The sequence below is a fragment of the Camelus ferus genome, chromosome 4 (genome assembly GCF_009834535.1).
Source record: "Camelus ferus isolate YT-003-E chromosome 4, BCGSAC_Cfer_1.0, whole genome shotgun sequence".
NCBI lineage: Eukaryota > Metazoa > Chordata > Mammalia > Artiodactyla > Camelidae > Camelus > Camelus ferus.
In genome coordinates, this window is record NC_045699.1 from 10,902,677 (window position 1) to 10,930,450 (window position 27,774).

Consider the following 27,774-nt stretch of genomic DNA (forward strand, 5'->3'; position numbering starts at 1 on the left):
CTGCCCTCTGGGTCCTTCCCTCCTGTTTTCCGTGTGTTCTATCCCCAGAAAACTTGTGAGGTTTTAAACCAGTGTGACTAATAGCAAAGATGGTCGACAGGGCATCCTCTCTCCTTCTGTGGCTCATTGCTTCCTGGATGGGGCTACTCTCTACACATAATGTAATTGTGTTTTTCACATTGTCCTCTCCTTTAAAATCCAAGGAGGAGTTACCAAAATGAAAAGCAACAGACCTTAAAGATGAACAATGCAGGCAGATACTTTGGACATTGTATTATAATTAAAAGTGTTTCTGAATTGCTTTTTAGTCTCTCATCACTGTATTCATATGGCTTCTGTTTCTGGAGAGAAAAACCTAATTTTTGTCTTTTTAACAGAATTACCTAATTGCATAGTCATTTTCAACCATACAAAAGCCCACATTAACAATGAGCCAAGGGAAATAATTATGACTCGCAGACTGGGAATAGGTAAATGATCTGATATGTAGTTCTTGTGCTTGAGGGATTTAATTAGACATTGACAGGAAAAGAATTTTTCTGAAGAAAAAAAAAATCTTGTGACTTAATTCACAGTGTACTTAGCTATAGACAGTTCTATTGACAGAAATTGTTTAATGTTTTTTCTGATTCATTTGGTGCTTAACAAAGGATTTTAGCTCTTGCTTTTCAACTCATTGTGTGATTCTTTCATTTTAATTTTTATTGACTGGTGAAATAAATAAAATAATTATAGTGAGAAATTTTAATATGTAGATATTAAAATTAGACATCTCCAGGAGGCAGATAATAAGGACATATAGGAACTGAACACTACAATAAGTAAATGTGTGTGTGTGTGTGTGTGTGTGTGCATGCACACGTGCATATAAGCACCCAGGTGTGCACTCATGTATAGAGAAGAAGGACCCTCATATTTGAATAGAGAAGATGTACTCCCCCCATATGTTCATGGAACATTTAAACTATTTGATCCCATATCTGACCATAAAGAAAGCTTGATACAGCTTTGTGTTATTTCACTTTTTGCAACAATCATGTATTACTTTTATAATGCAAAAAACCCGCCAAAATAAAGACAAAATTTAAAAATGTGTTTGCTCTATTTTTAAGAATAGAACAATGTTTGGCACATATTAGGCACTCAGTAAATGTTGGCTGCATAAATAAGCAAATGGATATTAACATTCATTGAGTACCTACTATGTACTAAGCACTGGACATCAGGCATTGCCTTTTAGCTGTGTGGCCTAAAGCCATTTGAGTTAAATGGATTTTAGTATATCACAGAGCAAACCATGTGCCCTCAAGCATAACAGATAACAAGCCTGCAGTTACTCCTTTAGCCCATGACAAGGGGCTGTACCTGTTCTCCAGCTGCATCGTAAGGGATTCTGCTAAAGTGGTTTATTTTATATCTTTGATATACAAGCATACATTTCCCATACTTCAGGTAATAATTTACAGGATGAGCGAGGGCTGATAAGGGCGTATGGAGTAGGGGAAACTCTCTGACAGTAACATGCTGACTGCACTAGGTAACTCTGATGTCCTCTCCAACTTTACCAAGAATAATTCTTCCATCTCCAGGCACACTAGCTCTGTTGTCTTTACTTATTATTATTTTTAACTGGTTATCTGCAAATAGGTTCTTTTTTCTTTCATTTAAAAATAATTCTTCCTTCTTTTCAAAATATTGGCTTAGTTGAAGGGTCTGAGTTTCTACTGTGCTTTATGACTTAATTAATTTGTAATAGGCACACCCTCCAGAAGTACTGCTCACCATAACAAGCACTCATTCTCCGATATTTTCAATCAAGGAAAATGAAGTGGATTAAGCTATTTACTTGTTTTTTTAATTAGGCATTTGCTTACAATTTGGAAATGTTTACTGCCCATAGGCAAAGTTAGCATCATTATTAAAGGTAGTACATTTTTCTACCCAATAAGGTCCATCTTCACTAATAGTAGGCAGAATAGTAGGGCACCTGTGTGTTTTTTTTCTTTTTAAAAACTGTCAGTTATTTAAAATTTATTTTTATTTATTTTTTTAAATTCTTATTTTTTATTGAAGTGTAGTTTGATTTACAATGTTAAAACTCAATTATTGAGAGCTTGGTATGTCCTGGGCACTGAACAAAACTCTGTATTTTAATCCCTACAACAATCTTATGAACTAGGTGTGATGAAGAAACCAAGGCTAAGTGAGATAAATAATAAAATCAATAACAGAAATTCTCTCTGGCTGCAAAGAGAATGCTTTTAACCACTGTGTTACACTTCTTGTCTGTTGTGTGGTCATATTCTGGAACTTGCCTTCTTTTAGAACACCTCCATCTTAGAAGACTCAAGTAAAACTAAGTATCTTGATCCCAGCCCTCAGCTTTTTCATAGCTTCATTTCCACTCTCTGTTTTTTAGCATTGTCAAGATTTCCAGTCCCGTGCTCTTTCCACTTCCTCCCAGTTTAACAACCCCATCCTGGGCTTGCTTTCTTCTCCACGAACGTCATGTTTGATCACCTAAAATATTCTCCCACAGAGACCCTCTTTTACTTTTATCCTACTGCTAATCCCCACTCTACTGTATCCTAACCCAGGATCAGTGCCACAGTTTGCTTCCTCTACTCCTGTCTTTGGATTAGTTAATCAATGTTAGAAAAAAAATCAGTACGTCTTGCAATAAACCTTACAGATTGGCACCCCTGCATATCTATGGCCTTGAACCCTTGCTGGGCTCTCAGCACTCCCCTTTCATTTTGTCAGTTGGCTGTTGTCAGGTTCCTCCTTCATTGTCTTCAACAACTATTCCATTTCAGTACCACTGTCCTTATGTTCTCACTTCCCTTACTCTTAACTGACTGTTTTCTGCTACCTCATCAAAAGACTGAGGCCAATAAGCATTATGTTGCTCACTTTCCGTCCCTCTTACTGCCACTCGTCTACATGCGTACAGGTCTTGACTTTCTTCCACAGGATAAGGGGGTCACTCTTCCTGTTCAAATCCAACTTCTCACCTTGATCTCAGGTCCAAGACAGAAGCATCTGCACTTTGGGCAGTAAGATGGAGAGTCAAGGACCCATACCTAGTGGCTATTAAGAAAATTCCTGGAAGCTCTTTCATGACCCTTCCCTATACCTCCCTGGCCAGAATTCAGTCACATGCCACAGGTGACTAAGCTTTAAGGGAGGTTGTGAATTATAAGCTTTATTTTGTGTAACTACATGCCCAATTAAATAATAAAATTTTACAGAAGCAGCACAGAATGAAAATGAGAAATTCTAAATAGTTTCTGCCAGTGTTCCTTTGTACACAGGAAAAATTGGATTGCTTCTCTTTTTGTTCTTGACATATTTGTTACTTATTTTGCAAATACTTTATAAATTTAGACCTTTAAATCGTTCAACTTTGTTTATGGTATCTCTCATCATACAGAGGTTTAAAATTATGAAGCCAAATTGGGCATTCTTTCTTTTTCCTTTATTGTTTCTGGATTTTATATTTTGCTTAAGTAGGCCATCCTCATTCATACATTCGTATATTTTCTTTTGGTACTTACATACTTTTGTTTTTGACTTAAGGTCTTTATTATAACTGGCATTTATTTTGTGGCATGTTGTGAGGTAGGGATCCATCTTTATTTTTTCAATTTTTAACTGAATACCCCAACTCACTTATTAAACAAGCCTTTATATCTTATTCACTTGAAATGCCACACTTAAGGTGAGCTAAATCCTAACACACACAGGAGTCTGTCATGGACTCCCTTTTATACTTCTGTTGAGCCATCTATTACTAAACTCATACCATAATTTTCATTAATATGATTTTGTAGAATTTAAAAATTCTTTTTCTTCTCCATTTTATCCCACTTTTCCTCCTTTCTTTTCCCTACTTCCACTTCAGCCAAGCTCGTAGGATATTCCTGTGAAGTTGAGGCAAACCAACATGAGTGTCCAACTCTGTTTCTTTAATCACAGAATCTTTGTCCTTTCCCTACTCTTCACTCTCCCATTCTTTGCTGCCCAGTGTCACCCTTTCCAGGCCTTGCTGAGGTTGGAAGGATTGCAGCTTAGTTAAGGCTTGTTCTTTGTACTTCCTCTTTTTGATCCTTTGGACCCTGTGTATGTAGAATCTATTTCTTTTTATTACTGGATTTAACTTAACTTTCTCTCAGTTCTTTGAAGATGTGAAAACATTGTTGACCCCAGTATGTGTGGATTCACCTCTTTATTTCCTCTTTTATTTATTTTCTGTGCAGCTCATCTCTGAATTAATGAGACATGGAATCTCAGAATCATGTAGCACATTAATGGTGCTCAGTGGTCCCATATGGCCTTGGAAACAGTTTGCTGATCAAAGTTTGCCTGAACTTGTTTTGGGTGCAGATAATGAAGTGCTGTTGTGTAGCTCAAAGTGATGTGGAAAGGGTACACCTGTCCCTAGGGCTCTCCCTCCCTGGGCTGCGTGCGTTACTTTGCTGTCATTCACCTTGGCTTTCCCTATGGTCATGGCTTGTCTGACTAGTGTTCTTCTTCTTCAGCATTTTGTTGGCTCTTACACAGTTACTCTTCCAGATGAACTTTCTCTCCAACTTGTCATATTTTATTTAGAAATCTCATTACTTTGATGGTTTTTAATTTATCATTTAATGAGAGGGATATTAACCATATTGGGTCATTAGAACAGATTCTGGTGACAGGAGCTGGGGCTCTTGTGGATATTATGAGTGTGTGTATGTGTATAGAATGATGGTGGTGGTGGGAGGTCAAACATGGAGGGCTTTTCTTTATAGTGTCATTTCAATAGAAATTTTAGAGGAAACAGTAAATTTACTTGGTTGGTCAGCTCTAATAAATTTTATGAGACAAAATCTGTATTTAGAAAGGAATCAAGGCCAAATACAGTTGTGTTACATTAAAGTGTTGATATAAAATCACTGAATGCACACTGAAGCGTTGCTATAGTAACAGTGATTTTCATGAAATGATTTTAGATACTAGGTTCTTGAGTGATGGCATCCCTTGTTATTTGCTTCAAGGCATCTTTAGTGCTCTCTCTCCTTCTCTCTCGTCTCCTTGCAGGATTGAACATAGGAAATAGACCTGTACCTGGTACAGTTCTCTGAATTCAATTATTTGACTTATAATTTGAAATAAACTTTAACTCATTTAAGCAAAATATATATATATATATGATCAAAGGATGGTTCACAGAGTTGGAGGAAATGTGCAAAAGGGATCTTTAGAGGGGTCACAAATACAGGGCAACTCTGAGAATCTGGGAAGCATTAATCATGACATAGCCTCATCAGGACAACCAGAAGGATGAGTGAGCTCTTGCCAGTTTTGTATTCCTGTGTTCAAGGCTCAAATTCTAGGAAGTTTCTGATCTGCCTGGTTTGAAAATAAATCTGAACACATACACACACACACTTGTTTTTCTTGTAGAAATGATTCTTACAGAGAGATTCTCATAGGAATTTGCAGTCTCTTCAGATTATGAATCATAAGCCATAGGTAATAGACCAGGAATGGTCATCTGTGAAATACCAGTTTCAAGTGGAGAAACACATTGTGCCTGAACAGTTTCATTCCTCTGGGCAGGTTTCTTAAAACTTGTCTTTCTCTAGGATTTTCTTTTATGCTCATGTAACCATATCTTCCTCTTGTCTTATCTTGTTTTTCTTCAATTCTGAGTTTTCAGCAGTGAATTTCACTCATGAGGGTGTTCTGTTTTATTATGTTCTCTTCCAGACACCTCCACTGTGGCACCTCCTCCAGCCCTTCCTCCCTCATAGGCAATGTCTAGAATGCTACACATTTTTAGATCCAACTTTTCCTCCTTCCTCCTGTCCTATTTCCTTAGTGTCCTCCTTTTCAGACTGGCTAAGTATAAAAACAGAAATGTTACTATATTATTGGTTAATAGTGAATTCATGTTACTTTTGGGAGATTGTGTTATTGTTCCCAGTTCTTCAGTCTTCCTTGTGTTCCCACCCTCTGCCATGTGATTCTGTGGTTCCTCTCTACATCAGATTGTGTGTGTGTGTGTGTGTATGTGTGTGTGTGTGTGTGTGTGTGTGTGTAATTAGGTTTATTTGTTTATTTTTTTTGATGGAGGTGCTGGGAATCAAACCCAGGACCTCATGTATGCTAGACAGATGACTGTGGTTCTTCTTGCTAGAAGTCGTACAAATTTCTGTCCCACTGATGTTGGAACTGACCCTGTGATTTGCTTTGGTCATTGGGATGTTAGTGGACATGATGATAGCAGAGGTTTCAAATATACCCTTGGGTTTTGGCTTGCCCTCTTGTACTTCTGCATTGTCGGGAACATACCCTAGATTCTCCACTATTCCCAGAAGAAGGATGACTTGTGGAGCATAGCTGCCCCAACCAGTGCACACACCCATGGCATGAGGCTGAACTGTCCCATCATATCTGCAGACTTATGAAAATGAGAATAACTGCTTCTTGTTGCATACCTTTTGGTTTTGGGTCAATCTGTTAAGCAGCATTTTGGGGACAATAGTTAAATGATACATTACTTTTCTAGTGAATATATTTTCATTTAAACTGGAGTATTCTGGAGTTCATGCCTTAATCCTGGTGTGTGTTTTAATGAGTTTCATGCCGGGTAGTGAGAAATTCTGAGCAGAAGGTGTCTTGTGGGATCCCCTCAGCATACACCAAGAGGCAAAAGCCTTCTATGTGCATGTTGGTTTCACACACTGCATGATCAGCCATTTTGTTAGAAAAGAGAAGTAGATTCTGGAAGCCTTTATGACACTGTGTACTTACCCAGAATTCTTTCCCAGCTGAGTGCGTTTCCATCGTGAGTCTAGTATAGGTCACAGTGTGGCTCTGGTTAGCATATGCTTGCCAGGGCTTTGATGGGCTCTTGAAACTCTGCTTCATACGGTCTCCAGAAGATTTCCAGGCAGAAGTCTTCCAAGGGGAAAGTCATCAACTCTTTCTTGGAACTTGCCCTGTCTATGAGATTGACTCTGAGTGCAAAACTAGTTTGTCTATATTTTTCAGTCTATAAAAGTCAGTGTTTGTTAAGAATCCCTTTATTTGTGGCAGCAGGTAGTATGTAGAGGAGTGCTCATCTGTTATCCATGTCTTCCGGGAGCTTGTATTCTGAGAAAACAGCATGAATTTTATTTTAAAATTCATTTTATTGTTTTTTATGCTTACAAAAAAATCTGCTTCTTATAACTCAAACACATAAATAAATGACATTGTAAGTAAAAGTTCTCGGTAATTCTACCCCTTAGAGAAAACAACTCCTGATTTCTTAAAAGACTTTTCCTATGCATATACAAACATATGCTTTTTTTCTTTTTTTCACAAAATGGGGTTGCACCACAAATGTCATTTTACAGCTTGCTTTTTTCTACCTAAGAATATTTTGTAGACCTCTTTCCTTGTTGGTTGTTATTCTGGTTTTGTTATTTTTTATGATTTAGTTTTCTTCACAGATAGAACTATTTCTAAAGTGATTCTCTTTGAGACATAATTTTGTTTTTTTTTTTCCCCTAGGATCATATCCTAGGCCAACATAATTGGTTTTTTTTTTATAACTGCTGAAAGCAGTAAAAACTTGAGAGAAAAATAAAATTGAAAGACATTGGAAAACCAAAGTCACTGCTAGCAAGTCCAGGTGATAGAAGTGCACAGTCTTTGTTCAGAAGTGAGTCTTAGTCTGAGCCAACTTTCTGCTTTTACTTCACACTCAATTTTTATACTTTAGTATAAACCCTTAGTAGAAGCAAGACATTAGAGGGGAAATGAACTGCCTGTGTGCTGATAACAGCAGGAAGCGACTGGTGCCATTCTATTCGGAGGAAGGATTCAGAAAAGACATTTCAAAAGACCCCAGGATTTAAAAAAAGGATAGTGATCCAGAGCATTTTGGTATAGAGGGAAAGGATCAGTAATTCCTCAAGTGTTCCTGATGACAGTTCCCAGAAGAGAGCTGATGTTAGTCGTGAAGGTCCTGAGCCATAGGAAAAGTCTCATTATTGCTCTCTCTCGAAACAGGAAAATCGTTACGCATTTTGGGAAAAGTTTCATCAATACGTGTAAAATTAAAAAATTAAATGTTTAAAGGGCAAGCTGCAGTTATATGAAGAAGACAATTGGGCAAGTCTTTTCTTTATTGATAGTAAACCAAGTTGTCCATTCTTTTAGTCAGAGTCAGGAAGCCTTTCTCGGGCTCCCTTGCAGTTAGGTTGGCTATGAGACTGAGTTGTACCCAGGGAGTGTGAGCAGAAGTGAAGGGCGCCTCATTCAGATCTGGCTCGTAAACAACGTCCTTCTCCATTTCCTCCCATCTGCTGTTGGGACATTGATGTTCAGGGCAACCTGAAAAGCTGTGTGTTGAAGATGGCAAGGTTCCCCATCAACCTGGTTTCTCTCCTTTCTCCTTATCCCAGGATGACTGGACTTTTAAATAAGCATTTTATTAAGCTATTGAGAAAATGGGTTTATCTTTACAGTGGCAAGCGTTACTTTCACTCATACAGAGTAACATAGTCCTACCCCAGGAAACCTGGCAATCTGTGGAGACAGCCCAACTCCACTTGACTGTATTGTTTTGCGTGCAGTCTCATTACCACTAAAACATAGTGACAGATGGACCTGCTGGTGCCTTTTGACATAAGGTCTTCCCCATCGTCCAGTGACTGATGACTAGAATCCTGTGGGAAGCCTGGTTTCCTAGGTTTGGGCATCACTAAGTCACTGTTTTTAGTCTTGAATGAAGTCTCACTGGGTGGACTTTGGTTTACAACTCTTGCACTTCCCTGGAAATAGTTTGATTCAAATCTTCCTTTATGACTTACAGCATAGTTTTGTAATTTTTTTCAATCTATTTCTTAAGTTTATTCCTAGTGATTATTCTTTATATGTAAAGAGATCCTCTTGTATTGGAGTGCAGTTACGTTTTTCACCACATTTTTGATATATTGCTAATATAAAGGAAAGTTAGTAATTTGAGTAATTTGTTTCATAACTAATAGTCTTATTAGTTCTAATTACTTCTGATTGATTTCTAAAGTTTTTTTAAAATGATCATTTTTAACATTGCACATGTGAACACATACTTTCAATAATTGATTTCCTTCAACATGAGAGTTACACTGCCTTTTTTTTTTTTTTTCATTTTCTTTTTGAATAGAGATAACTGGGGATTGAACCCAGGATCTTGTGCAAGCTAAGCATTCCACTGAGCTATTTCCCTCTTGCTAAATTTTTTTTTTTAATAGAGTCAGTGGGGATTGAACTCAGGACCTCGTGCATGCTGAGCATGCACTCTACCATTGAGCTATACCCTCCTAAAGTTTTTAGGTAGACTATCACATCTACCTAATTCTTTCTCTTTTCTGATAGTTATACTTGTTGCTTTTTATTGCCTTCATCCCACTCCCATTTGCCAAAATATTCAAGGCAATGTTAAATAATCGTTGTAATATTGGATATCCTTGTCTTCATTTTAAAACTTAACATTTGTAAGAGAATTGATTTCTCATTTTCTGTTTTTCTATTCAGGGGTATGTGAATTTTGTTAAATGACGGAAATAGTTCTCTAAGTTTAATGCTTTGTAATAGATTACAGAGCTTGAAAATTATCTGTACCTTGAAAATGTGTTATTTTCAAATTATGTCAACTGTGCTGTTAGAAAACCACATAAATCTCCTTTAGAAAGAAAGAAAATTATAAGAACAGAAATAGGATTTTTCCCCTTTAAGAACAGAAGTCAACTTAGCAGTAAAGTGCCTGTGAGTTAGATTTTAAAGGTTTAAGAAAAATCTCCAAGACAAATGCATTTGGCTTTGATTGAACTATTCTCCAGCTCTTGACATCCAAGGAGAAGATAAGAATTTTTCTAGTCCTAAAAAAATCCTGTTAGTTCCTTTCCTATAGCATACAATAAACTCTTTGTTTAATTATTGTCTCTGGCACTTAGGGAATATTGTTTAGATAAATTATATTATTTTAATAGTGGTTTTTATGAAGAGAAATGGCTCAAATATTGTTCAGTGTCATAGTGATTCACAGTAAACTTCCAAGACCTTCCTTAAAGGCAGGTAGTAACCACCATTTATAAAAAAAACTTACACCTGACTTCTTCTACAATAGTAGATTTAAAGTTCTTGATGGTTTTGCCCTCTGAAACTTAAACACAATGCAGTAATACTGGGCTGAGATAATTACTTGGTCATAGATAACCCCAAATTGCAATGTAAACCAAACTCATCAAGGAAATGTACAAAATGGATTTAGTGTAAACTTAACTTGGCACATGTTATGTTGAGAATTAAGCAGACACTTCTGAGTTACGTGCATCACCCGCTTTCCTCGACCCTGTACTTTTCCCACCCACTTTCCGCCCACCCCATCTCTTTGAGAAACCTACTCAACCTCATCTCCCATCAATTAACTTCCTTGACTCCTTCTTTTCCCTTCCTCTCCAGCATTCGCCCTCTCCAGGGCTAAGCTTGAAGCAGTTGAGGCCACTTGTGTTTGGCCATAAGGTTTTTAATTAGAATAAAAGAAATAGAGGCTAGGCTGTTAGGTTTAAAAGAGTGTTTTTCAGTGGACAAAGGGAGTGTAGATCAGGGCCAGTAGAAAAATCCTCTCTTTTTTTTCTGTCCTATGAAGTTCTTCTCTATTCTGTGAGAATGCTGTTTTGAGCCTTATGTGGGCACTCCGAGGAGCCCCAAGTCAGTGGAGGGTGGGAAAGGCTTGATTCACCCCAGCAGCCCCTCTCCCATCATTGAAATTCTCCTCACATGTTAGTCTGGTTATTTTCTTTTACATTTGAGCAAAGCATCCATGGCATGAGTCATAGTAAGAGACTCTTCATAAGAATGTGCCAGATTACAGAATAGATTTCCTTTTTCCCCTAATGGTAGATCCAAAACTTTAAAACTGAGGTGACTCAGTAAGCTTAAGAGGAAGATTTTAGAAGCCCCATGCTTTTTTTTTTTTTCACTAATGTAAACTGCATTTTTGACTATAAAATTAACTAAAATTGTTATTTAATTTGGGCGTTCTCAAATTTAAAACAATTGCCCCTACAGAGCTGTACTTTTCAAATTGAAAAAGAAAGGTACAATTATACCATTAATCGATGCAGAAAGGGGATCACAAACACAGGCAAGCAAGCACATGCCAGTTTACTGTCAGTGTATGGAGCGTGTATTGTGTGTGTGATTCTTGTGGTAGGGTGCCTTGTGGTATATGTGTGTATATATGGTGGGTGTGTGGTTTGTGAGTTGGGTATATATGTGTTATGTATATGTGTGTATTTATGGTGTAGTTTTTCGTAAGGAGTAAGTGTGTCCTGTGGTGTGTGTGTGGTGTGGGATGTGTGTGTTTCTGGTATGTACTGTGTGTGTTTGCTTGTGGTGTAAGTGCATTGTTTGTGTAGTGTATGTGTGTGTGTGTGTTGGTGGAGGAGGGGGGCGGTGTTCTGCAGGGAGCCAAGATCCAGAGGTTAGAGTTTTTGTTTTAAAAGTATCTCTGCATTGAGATCAGTTGGTAAGGTTTTTTAAATGTTTCATCGCCCCAGAAATCATTTGGAAGTTTTTTTCTTAAGCCTAAATGTTGGGTTTTTTTAGGCAGAAACTTGAAATATTATAAACTAGATTAAAGTGAAAATTATTGCTACAATACTTTAGCTTTAGCTGATCCTGTAATTTAATTTAGCAAACAAAGCCACTCATATTCAGAGTTAGAGCTTCAAGAGGTCCTATCTCCTCTGCCTCTGATGTGAACGCCATTTTCCCTGTTAAGCTGCAACCATTTCCTTTGCTTCAGAGGCAGTTGTGTGGGACGGTGTGCCTCATTTTGGCATCTCTCCTCACTGGCCCTATGCCATCCCTGGGATTCTTAGCTTAGAGGCTAAGAATGGGAGTTCTTGAGTCAGAACATGTGGGTCCAAGTACCAGCTCCACCAACTCGGTGAAGGCTTAACCTTGATGAGTTTCTTCATCTGTGAAATGGGGTGATAGTGGTACAACCTTGCAGGGTTGTTGGAAGGCTTACATGAGATGATGGTGTAAGCATAGTGCTTGGAAGATGGTAAGTATTCAGTGAGCACGTGCTTTGATGTTGGTGGGCTCTCGTATGGATCTGGCTGTGCCTCTGCAGGTGTAGACAGGAGTGGAAGCTGTTAGCGGACCATTTCTTCCAAGATTCATTGTGAATTTATTCCATTTTATGGGGTGGGGCTATAGTTCAGTGGTAGAGTGTGGGCTTGGTGTGTACAAGGTCCTGGGTTCAATCCTCAATGCCTCCATTAAGGGGAAAAAAAAGTCTTGCTACTTCATTGGGCCTGCATATACCAATTAGATTTATGAGTGACCTGCTCAGCTCTTGCATCAGGGTAGCCTGATTTCTTTGTGGGGCCAAAAATGCCTCATTTAATGAATGTTCACCAGAGATTTTGAAGATGCCAGTGGTTTTAGGTTTGGTCCCATGTTAGGACAAAAAGTTCTCTAAGCTAAAGTGCTCTCCCTCACATGCTGAAACTAGCCCTACCATCTGTTTCCTGCTCTGGAATAGGTAAGTATCTCAGCAGTGGAGAACTGTACTTGGAGAGCACTAAAAACCCCCACAAAAACCCTGGTATATTATGTAAGTTACTCTGACTAACATGCAGTTATTTGGCACAATTTTCAGATGAAACTTCACATTTTGTCCCTGCTATTTCTGGGCCCCTATGTAGACATTAAAGTGTGAGCAGAGTATCCATTAGAAGGCTCTGGGTGCTGAAACAGAGGCTATGGATGTGGAATGTCAGCTTTTCGTTTTTTGTTTTTCCATCCTATTTAATGAGGGGATCTTGGGCCCTCTCCCAGTGTGAGGAATGCAAACTGCAGATTCAGGAGGCCTGTGGGGGTGGGGAAATCCCTAAAGAAACTCACAACCTTGCACTTGTCTAGCACTGAAGCTGCTGCCAAAGGGTTTTGTAAAGACGTGGAGTGCCGGGTGGCTGGACAGATGCCAGTGGGGCCAACATCCACTCCTGCCTGCTGGCTTCACGGGTAGTGCTGGGCTTTTTGCTAAACGTCAAGAGTTCAGGGTGAGGGGGTAGACCTGCCAGGTTTGTTTCAGAATTTACCTCTCCCTCTCTCTCTTTTCCCTGTCTTGTCTCAAAGCTCAGTCTAGACCCCACAGGGATGTCTCTTGGGTCCCCACCTCCAGGCAGTTCTCAAGCAGTGTTAATGACAAAGCCCTCGACTGCTCCCATCCCTTTAATACCAGATTTATCCATCTCCCCTCTACCCCATCCATTCTGCCAAGGGGTCTTCATTATTTCTCCAGCAAGATTTGGATCAATACCTTTCGCCTTTCTTGAAGGCTAACCTCGGGGCATCCCCAAGCTTGTTTCCCTCCCTTATTTCACTTTCTCTCCACCAGGTTTCTGGGGCATTTTCTTGGATGTTTCTTCTATGTTTTCTGCACTAAGCTTTGCATCCAGTTTAGCTGTGCCTGTGGTGTCCTCCTGGTCCAACTCACCAAGTTGAGTTCTCTTTTATATCACATAACTCCTGCTCTCTCCCTTCTAACAAATCTTTGTCCACTTTTTGAAAGGGAGATGACAATTTTTTTCTAGACCCTAGCTTATTCACTTGTAACTAAAGTCAGGTCATGCTGTTGATCAATCAGTCAATCATTGCAGAAATCAGTGCATTAAGAATGTTATTGAGCAAATATAAGTTCTACCCCTTTATATGTGCTTGAGGGCATATGAAGGGCAATTATATATAGGTATGCTTTCAGGAAGCTTAGTCATGTTAGAGAGACAGTATTAACGTATATGAGTCAAAAAAACCAGCAGAGGACAAGATTGTATTAATTTTTGTAGTCTGCCTACACAAAAGAATCAAGATGGTTTATAATAAAAGATAGCTCTATAGAATGTTGCAACAATGATAAAAGATCAAGGTCCATGTAATAGAGAGATAATTGAAAAGGAAACCCAATTTAAGCTAAGTTGTTGAGTTTGAATACAAAATTTAGAATTGGGCTTCCTGGAAGTTAAGAAAAGGGGAAACAGGATGAATTATATAATTTCCTTGTCTCATAAGAGGTTACATAATAGTTTACGAACACTGATTTTTTTTTTTTTTGGTACTACATACAAGAAGAATCTCCCCATTTATTTATTTATTGTGCACATACTGTGTTCCAGGTACCCTGGATATGAAGATATACAGGAAAAACAAATTCTCTGACCTCAAGAGGTTTATATTTTAGTGGAGGGAGAGAGTCAACAACCAATTCAGTGAATAAAGTACCATCAGGTAGTGGTGAGTGCTCTGAAGTGGATTAATGTGGTAGCCCATGCTAGGAAGGCCGGGGAAGAAAGGTCTCTCTGAGGAGGTGACGTCTGAGCAGATACCTGAATGATGAGAGGGAGTGAGCCATACAGAGAGCATTTCAGGAAAGGAAACAGCAAACTCCAAGGCCAGAGGTAGGAAAAAACTTGATCTGTTTGAGAAAGAGCCAGTGATACTGTAGAAGACTTGTACATGGTTGGGGAGATATAGCAATGGTGGGGGTGAGTGGCAGGGGACTGGTCAGAGAAGAAGCTAGAGATGGTAGCCATGGATGAGTTTGTAGAAATTTGAATTTGTTCCCCAAGCGAGATTGTGGAGCTGCTGGAAGTTTTGAGCAGCGAGTTATGCCACCTTTTAAAATGTCTAATTCTAGTTCCCACTGGCTACTCTATGGAGACTAGCCTGCAGAAGGTAAGAGTGGAAGCAGAGACTATCTGGGAGGCTATTGCAAACATTTGCGTGAGAGATGATGGTGGCCTGGTCCAGGAGGAAGCTAGTGGAGGTGGTGTTACGTGTTCACGCTGAAGTAGAATCAACAAGACTTGCTTATTAGCTGCATGAGGGGAAATGAGATAAAGAGAGGATTGAGATTGCTCTAGATTTTGGCCTGAGTAAATGGGCAGCCTTGTCTTGTCCGAAATTTTAGTGGGAAGCTTTTGAGTCTTTCACCATTGAGTACTATGCTGGCTGTAGGTTTGTCACAAATAGCTTTTATTATGTTGAGATATGTTCCCTCTATACCCACTTTGGTGAGAGTTTTTGTCATAAATGGGTGTTGAATTTGGCTTGAGTAAAGGGATGAATGAGGATCCACCTTTTGAGACAGTGAAGACTGGGCATAACCTGGTTTGGGGGCAAAATCAGGAGTTCTGTTTTGAATATGTTCAATTTGAGTTATTTCTGTGATAACTCAGTTGAGATGTGAGGCAGACAGTGGGGTCCATGAGTGTGGAACTCAGGGAAGTGATACACACTTGGGCATCAGCAGCACACTCACGTTGTGTCTAGCACTGTTTCAGTGGAGCATTTAATATAATGGATGAGGTTTTCAGTGGGGGAGAATATAGTCACTTGGTGACTGTATTAGTCATGGTTCTCCAGAGAAACAGAACCAACAGGATGTGAATATATATACAAGCAAACAAACATTACTTATTGTAAGGAATTGGATTATGTGATTATGGAGGCTGAGAGGCCCCAAGATCTTCATGTTGCAAGCTGGAGACCCAGGAGAGCCAATATGTAGTTCCAGTCTGTGTCCATAGGCCTGAGAACCAGGAAAGCTGAATGTAAATTCCAGTCTGAAAGCAGACAGGCTCCAGACCCAGAAAGAGTTGATGTTTCAGTCTGAGTCCAAAGGCCAGAAGAAGGCAAATGTCCCGGCTCAAAAACTCAGGCAGGAGGAACTCCCTCTTACTCAGCCTCCTTGTTCTGTTCATTTCTTCAGTTGATTGGGTGAGGCCCACCCACGTTGAGAAGGGCAATCTGCTTTACTCAGTCTCCCAATTCAAATGTTAATCTCACCCAGAAACACCTTCACAGGTACACCCAAAATAATGTTTGTCCAAGTGTCTGGGCACCCTAAGGCCCAGTCAAGTTGACATAGAAAATTAATCATCCCAGTGACAGTAGAGCATTACATCAAATTATAATTGTCTGAGGAATGTAGGCAGCTAAAATAAGGAGTTTTCTGTTGAGCTAACTTGTTACAAGGTTAGAAACTAAATTTCAGAGGCAGGCCTGGCTTGCATGGTAAAGGTGGTTTTTCCTGATCATGAAAAAACAGTTTTTTCTAATAGAACTTTACATTGTAAGCAGAGCTGATGAAGCAGGGAGTGGTGGTCAGGGAAGTGTTCTCAGAGGAAGGTAGATCAGGTTTTGCTTGGCGAAGGAGGCAGAGGAGTGGTGTATAGAGAAAGGCATGGAGGTGTAGGAGACCTTGAAGTGTCTAGACAAGAGTAACAAGCGCAGTGTGACTGATGTGTAGGGTGCACGGTATAGAGTGGAGGGAGCTGAGATCAGCTGGGCCTGGAGGACCCACAGTATAGAGTGGAGCACCTTGTATTTTCTGCCTCAGGAAGTTGTCTCCACCTTTAGTGGGTACAAGAATCACCTGGGGAGCTTGTTAAAAAGTGGGGATTCTTAGGCCTCCTCTCCAAGGAGATGGTTGCAGTCGATCTGGGGCTCAGAAAGCGACAGCTTAATGAGCTCCCCAGCTGATTCCAGTGCAGTTGGTCCACAGACCCCACCATTGCTATGAGCTATGAAGGCTTTTAAGAACAGGGAGTGACATGGCCTGATTTACTTTTTTAGGAATTTAATTCTGCCAACTGTGTGGAAAGTGGACTGACTTCACCAGCAGGGAAAACATATAGGAGGTTGCTGCAGGCATCCTGGCGAAAGATGATGAGAACTGGGGCTGAAGTGTTGGTGGGGTTGAAGAAAAGGGCAGATTTTAAGGGACCTAAGTTAGAAGACATGGTTGACCTGAGCAGGAGAAGGGCTGAGAAGAATGGAGGTTGATTCACAAGTGTCTAATTTGGAAGAATAAGTGGTCAACAGTGGCTGACCCTGGGTAACTATTTGTTGGAGTGAATAAATACAGGATAAAAAGTGGATGATATAGGGTAAGAAAGGAAAATTCCATTTTAGATGTGTACATTTGAAGGCAATACAAGAGACATGGATCTAGTATTTGTGAGGAAAGTTCACACAGGTTTGGAGATAATGGATTTGAAAGTTGTTAGCACAGAGATGCTTCTTGAAGCAATAGTAGAGTCTGAGACCACTCGGCAAGAAGGTATAAACCTTAAAGAGAACAGACGCAAGAATATGAAACTTTTGGGGTGGTTAAGGGGCAGACAGAGGAAAACTAGCTGACAGGGAGGGAAAAACTGGCCAAAAAGAAGTTAGAGGATTGAAAGGAAAAACTTTGAAAAGTTTTGAAAATAAAGGGAAGAAACAATTTCAGAAACTACATGTGCATGTGTGTGTGTGTTGGAGGGCTGTATTGAGAGTACATTGTCAATCTGAATGCTGAAATATGTTCTACCAAACTCTTCTTTCTAACATAGTTTTCCAGTAGATTTAGCTCTCCAGTCAGGTCATTCCTGATTCCTGATAGAAACACCAGGTCAACAGCATAAAGGAAGATAGTAGTCTTATTTGCTGTAGCCAGAGGGCAGTACTTATTTCAAGTAAAAGCTTTTTTAACTTATTTAGACATGAGGTGGGCTAGGATATATTAACCCCCATCCCCACAGCATTTGTTTCTTTACAGCATTTAGATTAGAATTAGCCTTGTTCGGATCTCTTTCTGTTAAGCTTTCACGGATTTTGAAGATATATTAACACACCACCAGCAGATACAAGGGTGCCCATCTCTCTTGTGTGTGTGTGTGAAAATTATTATTTAAAAAATCTCTGCTAGTATGTTTGTAAAAACAGGTAACTCACTTTAACTTTAATTTTGATTTCTACCCCAGGCCAATACTTTTCAGATGGTTATTGGATATTTGTATTAATATTTTTTCTGTAAATTCTGTTCAGGATTGTTGCCTACTTATATTTTGGGTCTTAGAGGTCTTTTGGATTGATATTTGTATGTTCCTTAGATACTAAGGGTATTAATAACCCTTTGTTGTACTTGTTATAATCATATTTGCAAACAAGCATCGATGCAGTGGTAGTAGGGAAGTGTTAATAGTCTTTAGAACAGATTCTCCATCAAATTGTGAGGCTCACCAGCCAGGCTTCTTGACCTCTGGTCCTTACCCTTTTGTTGACATTTCTGGAGGTTCTCCAGCCAGGCCCAAGGAAGGTCTCCTTACAGAATCAGTGTCCCCAAAACAAGGGTTCCCCTTGAAAATAAACTGGAAGTGAGCTTGTGGATTGTATCAGCTGTATGACTTAGCTTCCTGGAGCTCAGGCAGACGTGCCTGGAACTACTTGTGGCACCTGGGATGTTGGGTTTCCTTGCAGCTAAATGCCAGAAGATTTGTTTTGAAGGCCTGTCTAAAAGAAAGACATGCATGTGTTCATGTTTGTTGGATAAAAAGGAGTCTAGTTACTCAAATATAGACCTTATGACTTCCTCCAAGGTGTTAAATTCATCATCAGACTGATCATTTAAAAAATTAGATCTGAGCTCCATTGAGGAGAGGGGGTGAGAGTTACTATTACCTCATTTTTCAAATCTCATTTTCTTACAGTTTATTTTTGGTATTTTATTTTTGTTGTATATTGACCTTGTTTATTGGTAAATTTGATAAATTCACTTAGTTATAGATCGTCTTCTCTGAGAGAGGTTTTCTTAGTATTGGTGTTCCTTAAATGGAAGAATTCATCAGTGAAACCAACAGGCTCTGGAGATTCCTCTGTGGAAAGATTTTAAAATGATAGATTTAGTTTCTTTAATGGCTTAAGCATTGTTTACATTTTATATTTCTTCCTATATATCAGTTTTGGTTAAGTTTTATTCTTCTAGGAGTTTGTCCATTTTATCTAAAATTTCAAGTTTATTGTCTTAAAAATGTTCTAAAATTCTATTGGTATCTCTGATGTTTGCAGGCTCTGTAGTGAGGCCTCCATTTTTACTTCTGTTATTGGTAATCTGTACTTTTCCTCTTTTTTTCTTGATTGATCTTGCTAAAAAGGATGGCCAGTTTTATTAATCTTGAAAGAAAATCATTGAATGCCAGGCTGTCTCTCCTAAGCCTCCCCTCTTCAGGAGCCTTGACTGTTTAAGTCCTGACTGTCTTTGTAGGCCCTACCTTTTATTTTCCCTCCCCAAGTCTGTGAGATTATGACTATGTTTGCTGCTAGCATCCATTCTCTGCCTGGTTTCTCACCACTCTCACCCTCCCTCCTTCCCTCCTATCCCGGCCCCTTACAACACCTATCCACCCTAAGAAACATTTCCCTGAGGAAAAAAGAGGTAAACAGAATATTGGACTCACTTTAGTGAGCTTCCCTGTTCTTTGGGATTTTGGCCCTTTATAGCCTGGTTATTTTGACAACTCTCTGATAACTTTAAACAGATGGCTTAAACCCCATACCTTATAGCTATCACCCTCCAATTCCACCTCCCCCCACCCACCCCTAAGCAAACATTAATCTACTTTGTGTATGTATAGATTTATCTACTCTGGACATTTCATGTTAATGGAATTATATAAATGGAGTCTTCTATGACTGGCTTCTTTCACTTCGTGTGATAGTCAAGGTTCATCCATGTTGTAGCACGTATCAGTACTTTATGCCTTGGCAGATTGTCAGAATCCTTTCTAAGTTTGAATCATCTTTCAACATTTTCTCCTTTGCACTTTCAGTGTTGTGAAGTGTCTGAGAGTTCTCTTAACCTGAGGGTTTTGTCTTTTTTTGCCAATGTCACTTCCTCTGGGACATCTTCATTCTTTTGTCACAGCCACTTTCATGTTAGCATCATAACTACCTGCTTTAACTGATTCTTACAATCTGGGTTCAGATTTCACAGCAGCACCCTTACTTGTACCCACTTCATCAGATAGCTTAATCTTAATTAATTCATGCCAATATCAGAAACAATGAAACCAGACTTTACTGGCAGTAAAGGTTCTTTTTTGGTCTCCCTGTAATCGCCATTTTCTTTCAACATGGTAGCCAGCTTTAATGTGTTGGCCTGAATGCTAGTGGAACTGATTTGGATTTTTTTTTTTTAATTGCAGTCTTTAGTCCAAAGTAGAAGTAAATGCTCCATTTCAACCATAATTGCCTTTCTGTTCCTACTACAATTTAAGCTAAAATATGTGGAAGCAACTTTACCTTGTCTTTTGTATTCATTGAATTTTGTCAACATAGTTTAGACCATAACTTCATGAAAGCCTAGATCTCATCCTATTTTTGCTTTTCTTTTGTCATTTTTCAGATCTTCTAATTGCATCCAGTTTCATTTCCAACCTTATTACTTTATATTTGCTGCACTTTAATCTTTGTTGTAAAATGTTTCGTGAGTTTATCACTGGAAAAAAAGAAGGCAACACAACTGTGCTCATTACTGTCTGTGAAAGAAATGAATAGCAAATGTACAGTGGCCAGTCACGAACAGACTTGGGCAGAAGAGATGTGAGTGGTCACTGATCATGACGCCCATCTGTTGTATTGTGGTTGGTGAACTGAAGGTTAGCACAAAATTTGTATCTTATGTGATGACTCAGGTTAACATATGGTGGTAACTGAAATTTGAATTGTTTTATTGAATGACTGGTGTTATTTAAACTATGGTAACTAAAATTTGTACATCTTGGAACTGTGCAAAGCAGGGGATGCCTATAACCTATGCCAATGAATCACTTATCTTTAAACCTCATCTACTTAATACTCTTGGGTCTCAGACTAACTCTGTTTTGTGTCAGAGTCTTGAGGCTATACCACTCTGACCTTTGAATCAAAATTATTGTAGAGAAGATGATCCCTGTGATTATCTTCTGAAAATGAGTGCTCCTCTTGGCTTCCTACCTCCTAATGAGGCCTTGAGAAGCTCTGCTTCTGACATTTGTCATTTCCTTCTATGGACAAGACAGCAAAACCTTCTCTATCTCTGCTGCCTGCTCTCCTCACTCTGTTTCTCCATGACCTTGTGATTTAGAACTGCCCTCCAGGAGCACATGGCAGCCCTTGCTTGGCTTTAGAGCTCTTACCTTCCAGTCAGGATGAAAGTTTTGCTTGAAACACCCACAGTGTCAGCCAGCTAGATGCTGCCTTGCTAATGAATAACTCATAAACCCAAAGGCACTGTTTTCCCTGAAGAATGCCTCATAGTGGCTGTTACAACCTCTATTTCAATCCTCAGGCCAGTCTGGTTTTTTCCCCTTTAAGAATCTAAGTTTCAAATACTCTTCCGTAGTATTTAACATGCACTTCAAAGGTTCACAGAGGAAAAAAGTTTCCTGAAGAGATGCTGTCCCTCTTTTTCCTTCAGAACCTTTGAGGCATTTTCAATGTGCCAAAATGGGTTTTAAATGGATCCAGAGAGATTCCTTGTGCTTCTTTTGTGCCTCCAAGCACTTAGAACATGGCTAGGCACATAGAAAGCATTTAACAAGTGCTTGTCACTCTGCTTAGTGAAATGACAAGCTATAGGTGTACTTTGATTTACACTTCAATTTTTTTCTGAAAATTGATTTTTTTGAGGATGGGGAGGGAGACATGATACTGGATTGGCAGGAGGGGAAGAAAACTTGCCCTGAGAAGATTCATAATGTGGATCCTCCTAACAGTGACAGTTTCAGACATCTTTTTGTTGATGCTTTTGCAAATGAGTAGTTTGTGGGCAAAATATCTTTTGTTCAAATGCATATTTTAAATATTTGCTTTATATATGATAGCTCTCTACTAGTGAAAAACTGTTGCAGTTGAAATAAAAAGATGAGGCCATGAGACTTGGGAAAAGGTACTGTGACTTGTTCCCTGGAGGGGAAAAGCATGAGACCTAATGGGAATTTCTCTCTTCTGGAGACATGCTTATGTCTAGGCTGTCAGTCTTCCCACTCATTAGCAGTCTGGGCTGTTTTCCTTTTCATTCTGTCTCACCTATGATAACTGTGAATTCAGTGGACATCTAAATGTGTGTGTCGTGAGGGTAGCTTCCTCCTTTCTGCTGTTATTTCTGAGCAGCCTAAGGGCTATTTGAAGGTAGGGCCAAATCCGCTGGGTAGCCTTGTCTTTGTTTCCTCTAGCCCCTAGCGGAGAAGAGGACTATGTGCACTGTGGGTGTCTAGAAGTGCTTATGGAGTGATTAAATCATGCTTTCTTTAACAGCTTGTAAGATTTACTCCGGGAGAATCCAAGGTCAGTTACAAGATCAGTTCAGGGCACAAGAGGAAGGATCTGAGGGCTCATGGTGCCATGTCATGAGGCTGGATTTAGGAACAGAAAAGCATGACTCTAGGAACTCCTTTCTGACATGGTTCATTACATGATTCAGAATATTTAAGGGTAAAGTGGCAGCTGCACACAGTCAAAAAGTCACACACAATACCAGTGCTAATTCCACCCCAAAACAGCACAGGTCAGGGGTTCTCAGTGCTTTCTCAATTTGTTTTTTGTTCATTCAGGTTAGTTTATGTTTTAGATGAAGAGTTTCAAGAAAGCAGGGTTCAGGGTTCAGGGCTGTATGGTTTGAACTGTGACCTCCCCCTCCAGTTCATGTTGGAATCTCTAAAACCTAGTACCTCAGAATGTACACACACACACACACACACACACAGAAGTTTCTATGTTCCTTAAAAAAGACTTAAATTGTATTATGAGCCTTTGTCTATGGTGCAGCAGAATTTTCTTTAACATCATTTTAGTGATATATAATATAGCACTGAGTTGACGCAATAGTTTACTTACCAGTTTCCCAATTCTTGGACACTTGTTTCAAATTCTATAAAAATAAAGAACTATAAACAACATGGACATCTTTGACAACGGGTATGTTTGAACATACTTTTTTTTTTTCTGTTTTGCATTTCTTCCTAAGAGCACATTCCCACTGGCTGAATTACTGTGGGAAGAGATACGTTTATTTTTGTGCAGAAGCTTTGTGTATGTCCTGCCGTTGGCAGTAGGATCCCTTAGAGAGAATTTTTATCTGGGGCCACTCTTCTTAGTTTAACCTGTGCCAAGATCCCCAATGTCTTGGAAGCACTACTGCTGCTTTTGGGCAATCATCTATCTAGTTTACAGCTAATGCATTTGGCCTAATACGTTTGCAGGATCAGTCTGATAAAATTCAAGGATAAATGAATAGATGGGACTGGACAGAGTGTGTCTCACACTCACACAAGGAGTTGGTTGAAGTGTCCTTAGACACCTCGTATCCTCGGTGACACTTAATGTGTCAGTGAAGGGGAGTGTGAGCACAGGAAAGCGGGCACAGAGAAGTAGCTCTGCCGTCCTGACCAGGGAGGAGACACAGGGGACCGTGTAGGACACTCAGCAACCACGTGGGTTGCTGTGCAACCCACTGTGCTATGGGTCTTGCTTGGGCAACAAGATATCAAGTTTTCCTAGGATTTAGGGGGCACGTCTCTTCCCGATCCATTATATCTCCTTTGTTCTGAACAGTCTTCTGACTGTTGATTGGCTTCTTTGGTATCTTCATACCAGAATGGTGGCAGCGCACCATGTAACGTACTATGTTTGCCTCTGTATTCCAGCTACGACGGTTGCTACTCACGAAAGAACATAGGACCTCCTGCTATGCTTTGTGGGCTGACTTTAATCCCCAAGCCATTCTTGCTTTCTTAATTTTACTTGATTTTGGCCTCATCTTTTTATTTTGGATTTATTTGCTCTTGTAACATGTTTGCATATTTCTAAGTGGCCTTAAATTTGTTTTGGAGTAAGTCATGGTTTGAATGAAGAATGAAAGATTGGCTAGATTCTGGGCTTAGGAATTGGTCTGGTCCGTTTGGTATGAGCTTGGTACTGAGAAGTCACTCATCTTGGGTCCAGTGTCTGGATCTGACTTATCCAGGACCAGGCAGTCAGTGCTGAAGGTTCAGCCTCAGTGCTGTCCTTGAGGTCCTGTCATTAAAAACCCAGCCCCTCTTAGGCTCTCCCCTCCTTCACTTTGTACCTCTTCAAAATGGTAACATATAGATCATATTTATTCAAGGGTTAAAAGCCTACTTAGCAGTTAAGTATGCTTACCCTATTTGTCTTTTCTGCCTCCTTGTGTATTTTACTTCTGTATTTCAACCTATAGAAACTTTAATTTCGACTGAAGGAGAAAAGTGGATTTGCTTTTAGCCTGGATTATTCTGCTAAGTGAATGTTGTAATTTTATAATTCAGAATTTTGGAACAGAGCCCTTATTAAAAGTTACTTAGTAACTTACATCATTGACTTTCCGGCATCTTTTAAAAAATGAATTTACTTCTTCTTCCTCAAGGAGGCTCTTGAAAGTAGGGACCTCTTCATATTTGAAGTGCTCACAAAACTGAGACCAAGTCTTTTCACAAAGTAGTTCATTACAAGTCTGTTGAACTGGATACTCTCACCTTCAAACAGGCCTGAGAAATAAAGATGTCTGGGCACCCCATCCTAAGAAACAGAAAACAGTCCTGCTAATAAATATATATAGGATTGATAACCTCTACCAGAGACTCCACTCACTCAGTGATGTCAAGGAAAGTCCCACCCACTAGAGGTGTAGCAGTAGGTTTTAGTTTAAATTCCGTTTGCAATCAGAGGAGCTTTGTTAATTTTAAGATGGAAAGGTATTTGTATGAAGAATACCACGAAGATTTTGCTTACTTTTAATTTGGTAAATGTCACTTTTATTTAGTAGTTTGAAATTAAATCTCAAATCTTTATAATAGTGAGAAACAGCCCAAATATTTCATATATGGTAAGAAAAGGGCCAAAGCTTGTAGTTACAGCAGGCCTCGAGTCTCTGATTTGAGGTGAGAATGTGATTCCTGTGGAAATCCCTTCTAACCCTCCAGTACGTTTTCTTAATTTCTTCCATTGACTCAAGTATTTTGAGGGCATATATAGGCCGAGCCATTTGAGCATTTAAAAATAATAACTATACTTTGGGTATCCAGCTCATTACTGTGATATTCCTTGGGAACAAAAGACACAGAAAAGGAATTTTTTTTAAAAGGTGAATTCCATTCACTTGCATTATATCCTGACTAGGGAGCTGAAATAACCCATTTTCAGAGCTCTTCAGGGTGATTACTCTGCATTTGCTGCAGAGTAGCCCTGGTCAGGAGAAAGGGTTTAAATAATCCCACCAGTGATCTTTTTTTTTTTCTCTTTTGCTTTTTGCTCTGCACTTTCTTGTCATTATAACGGATGCTTTCCTGCCTGTATCTGTTGTTAATGAAACAGCTTCTTTTCTCTTAGATGAGAGGAAAGGTGGGATAGGTGGCACCTAGAATCCTGACGATGGACAAATATTCACTCACATTCTGTCTACTACTGGCAACATGACCCAGTGAAGCTGGACATCCAAGCTATGAGGCATCTGTGAACACATGGCACAGGACATGCAGTTGTCAACTATAGTCACATGGGAAATGAATTCTTTAATAAAATAATATTTTACACCTATGTGTAACCACTAATGGGGCAGTTACTGTGATTGGACTAAAAAATAATTCTGGGGTGAGACTAGACTGTTAGTTCCACATGTGAAATTCATCCACTGGTATTTGTGTTCAATCTAGTGTAGGAAAGAATTGAAGTCAGAAGGGTGCAGAGTGCCACAGGGGGTCACTGGATGTGGTTAAGTTGAGAAAACATCATAGATATAATAATAATAAGAGTAGTAGAATCATCCCAAACTTTTTAAAAAAGATAGTGACTATGAAAATCTTTTGTATCACAGGAGGGTTTCTGGCCATCTTGTGGCAAAAGAATGGTCCTTCTTATAGATGTTATATATTTTTCTTTTTCAACAAGTATTCCAAATGCACTGACCTTTTCTGTGATGCTAGTAGCTATTTTTAAAAAAGTTTATTCTTCCTCAAGGCAAAGGTGACATTTTATCAATGAGAGAGAGTATCTGCTTATCAAAAGAACTCTTGCTATGGAGAGAACATCGTGAAAATGGATGTTGATAAATGTTTCTATCATTATATGATTTTGTTATTGAAAATGATGTATCTCAACCACAAAAATCTTGATACTTCTGTACTTCATAAACCAGAATTTTGTAACTGGCATAAACATTTCCATTGCGCCCAAAACAACAAAATACCTAGAAATAAACTTAACCAAGGAGGTTACCTATACTCTCAAAACTGAAACATTGATAAAGGAAATTGAAGATGATAGAAAGAAATGTCCTGCTCTTATTGGAAAAATTAATATTATTATAATGGCCATACTACCCAAAGCAATCTACAGATCTAATGCAACCCCTGTCAAAATACTCATGGCATTTTTCACAGAACTAGAACAAATAATTCTAAGATTTATATGGAACCATAAAAGACCCTGAATTGCCAGAGCAATCTTGAGAAAAAAGAACAAAGTTGGAGATATTACCCTCCTGGACTGTATACTATACTACAAAGCTACAGTAATCAAAACAGCATGGTTCTGGCACAAAAACTGACACATAGATCAATGGAATGGAATAGAGAGGCCAGAAATAAACCCACACACACACATGGTCAATTAATCTATGACAAAGGAGGCAAGAATATACTATGGAAAAAAGCTAATCTTCAATAGTGGTTCTGGGGAAACTGGACAACTACAAGTAAATAAATGAAACTAGGACACTCCTTCATACTATATATAAAAATAAACTAAAAATGGATTAAAGACCTAAATTTAAGACTTGAAACCATACTCCTAGAAGAGAATATAGGCAGAGCACTCTTGTACGTAAATTGTAGCAATATTTTTTTGGATCTGTCTCCTAAGGCAAAAGAAAAACAAAAACAAACAATAGGACCTAATTAAACTTAGAAGCTTTTGCACAACAAAGGAAACCACTGACAAAACGAAAGTCAACCTACGGAATGGGAGAAAATATTTGCAAATGGTATGACCAACAAGGGGTTAATATCCAAACTATATAAACAGTTCATACAACTCAATATCAAAAGAACAAGCAACACAATCAGTGAGCAGAAGACCTAGGTAGACATTTTTTTCCAAAGAAGACATACGGATGAATTCATACAGGCACATGAAAAGATACTAAGCATCACTAATTATTAGAGAAATGCAGATCCAAACAAACTCATATCTATCAGAATGGTTATCATCAAAAAGTCTAGCAAATAACAGATATTGATGAGGATGTGGAGAAAAGGGAACCCTAGCAGACTGTTAGTGGGAATGTAAATTGGTACAGCCACCATGAAAAATGGTACGGAGTTTCCTCAAAATACTAATAATAGAACTACCATGTGATCCAGCAATTCCACTCCTGGGTATATATCCGGAAAAGACAAAAATGTTAATTTGAAAAGATACATGTACCCCAGTGTTCATAGCAGCACTATTTACAATAGCCAAGATAAGGAAACAGCCCAGGTGTCCATCAACAGACAAGTAGATAAAGATGTGAGTGAATAGTGGAACATTATTCAGTCATAGAAAGAATGAAATCCATTTGCAGCAAAGTGGGTGGATCTAGAGAATATTATGCTTAGTGAAGTAAGTCAGACAGAGAAAGACAAATACTGTATGATATTTCTTATATGTAGAATCTAAAAAATAAAACCAACAAGTGTATATAGCATAACAAAAACAGACTCACAGATATAGAAAACTAATGGTTACCAGTGGGGAGAAGGAATTGGGAGGGGTAAAATAGGAGTATGGGATTAAGAGATACAAACTACTATATATAAAATAGATAAGCACTGGAAATTATAGCCATTGCTTTGTAATAAATTTTAATGGAGTATAATCTGT

At 38.9% G+C, this 27,774-nt stretch overlaps 1 protein-coding gene across 4 annotated transcripts in view; it reads left to right on the forward strand.

Moving 5' to 3' along the window:
* The window catches only part of APTX (aprataxin), a 95,893-nt gene that overhangs the window by 36,539 nt on the left and 31,580 nt on the right, over positions 1–27,774 (forward strand). The window contains exon 9 of one of the 4 annotated variants that reach the window (XM_032477572.1): positions 20,264–26,707. The exons of 2 other annotated variants lie outside the window; for them this stretch is intronic. The gene's annotated coding sequence lies outside the window, so the exon portion shown is untranslated. Of the gene's footprint in view, positions 1–20,263; positions 26,708–27,774 lie in introns of those variants that run through there. One more of the 4 variants, XM_032477573.1, reaches the window with a different exon arrangement.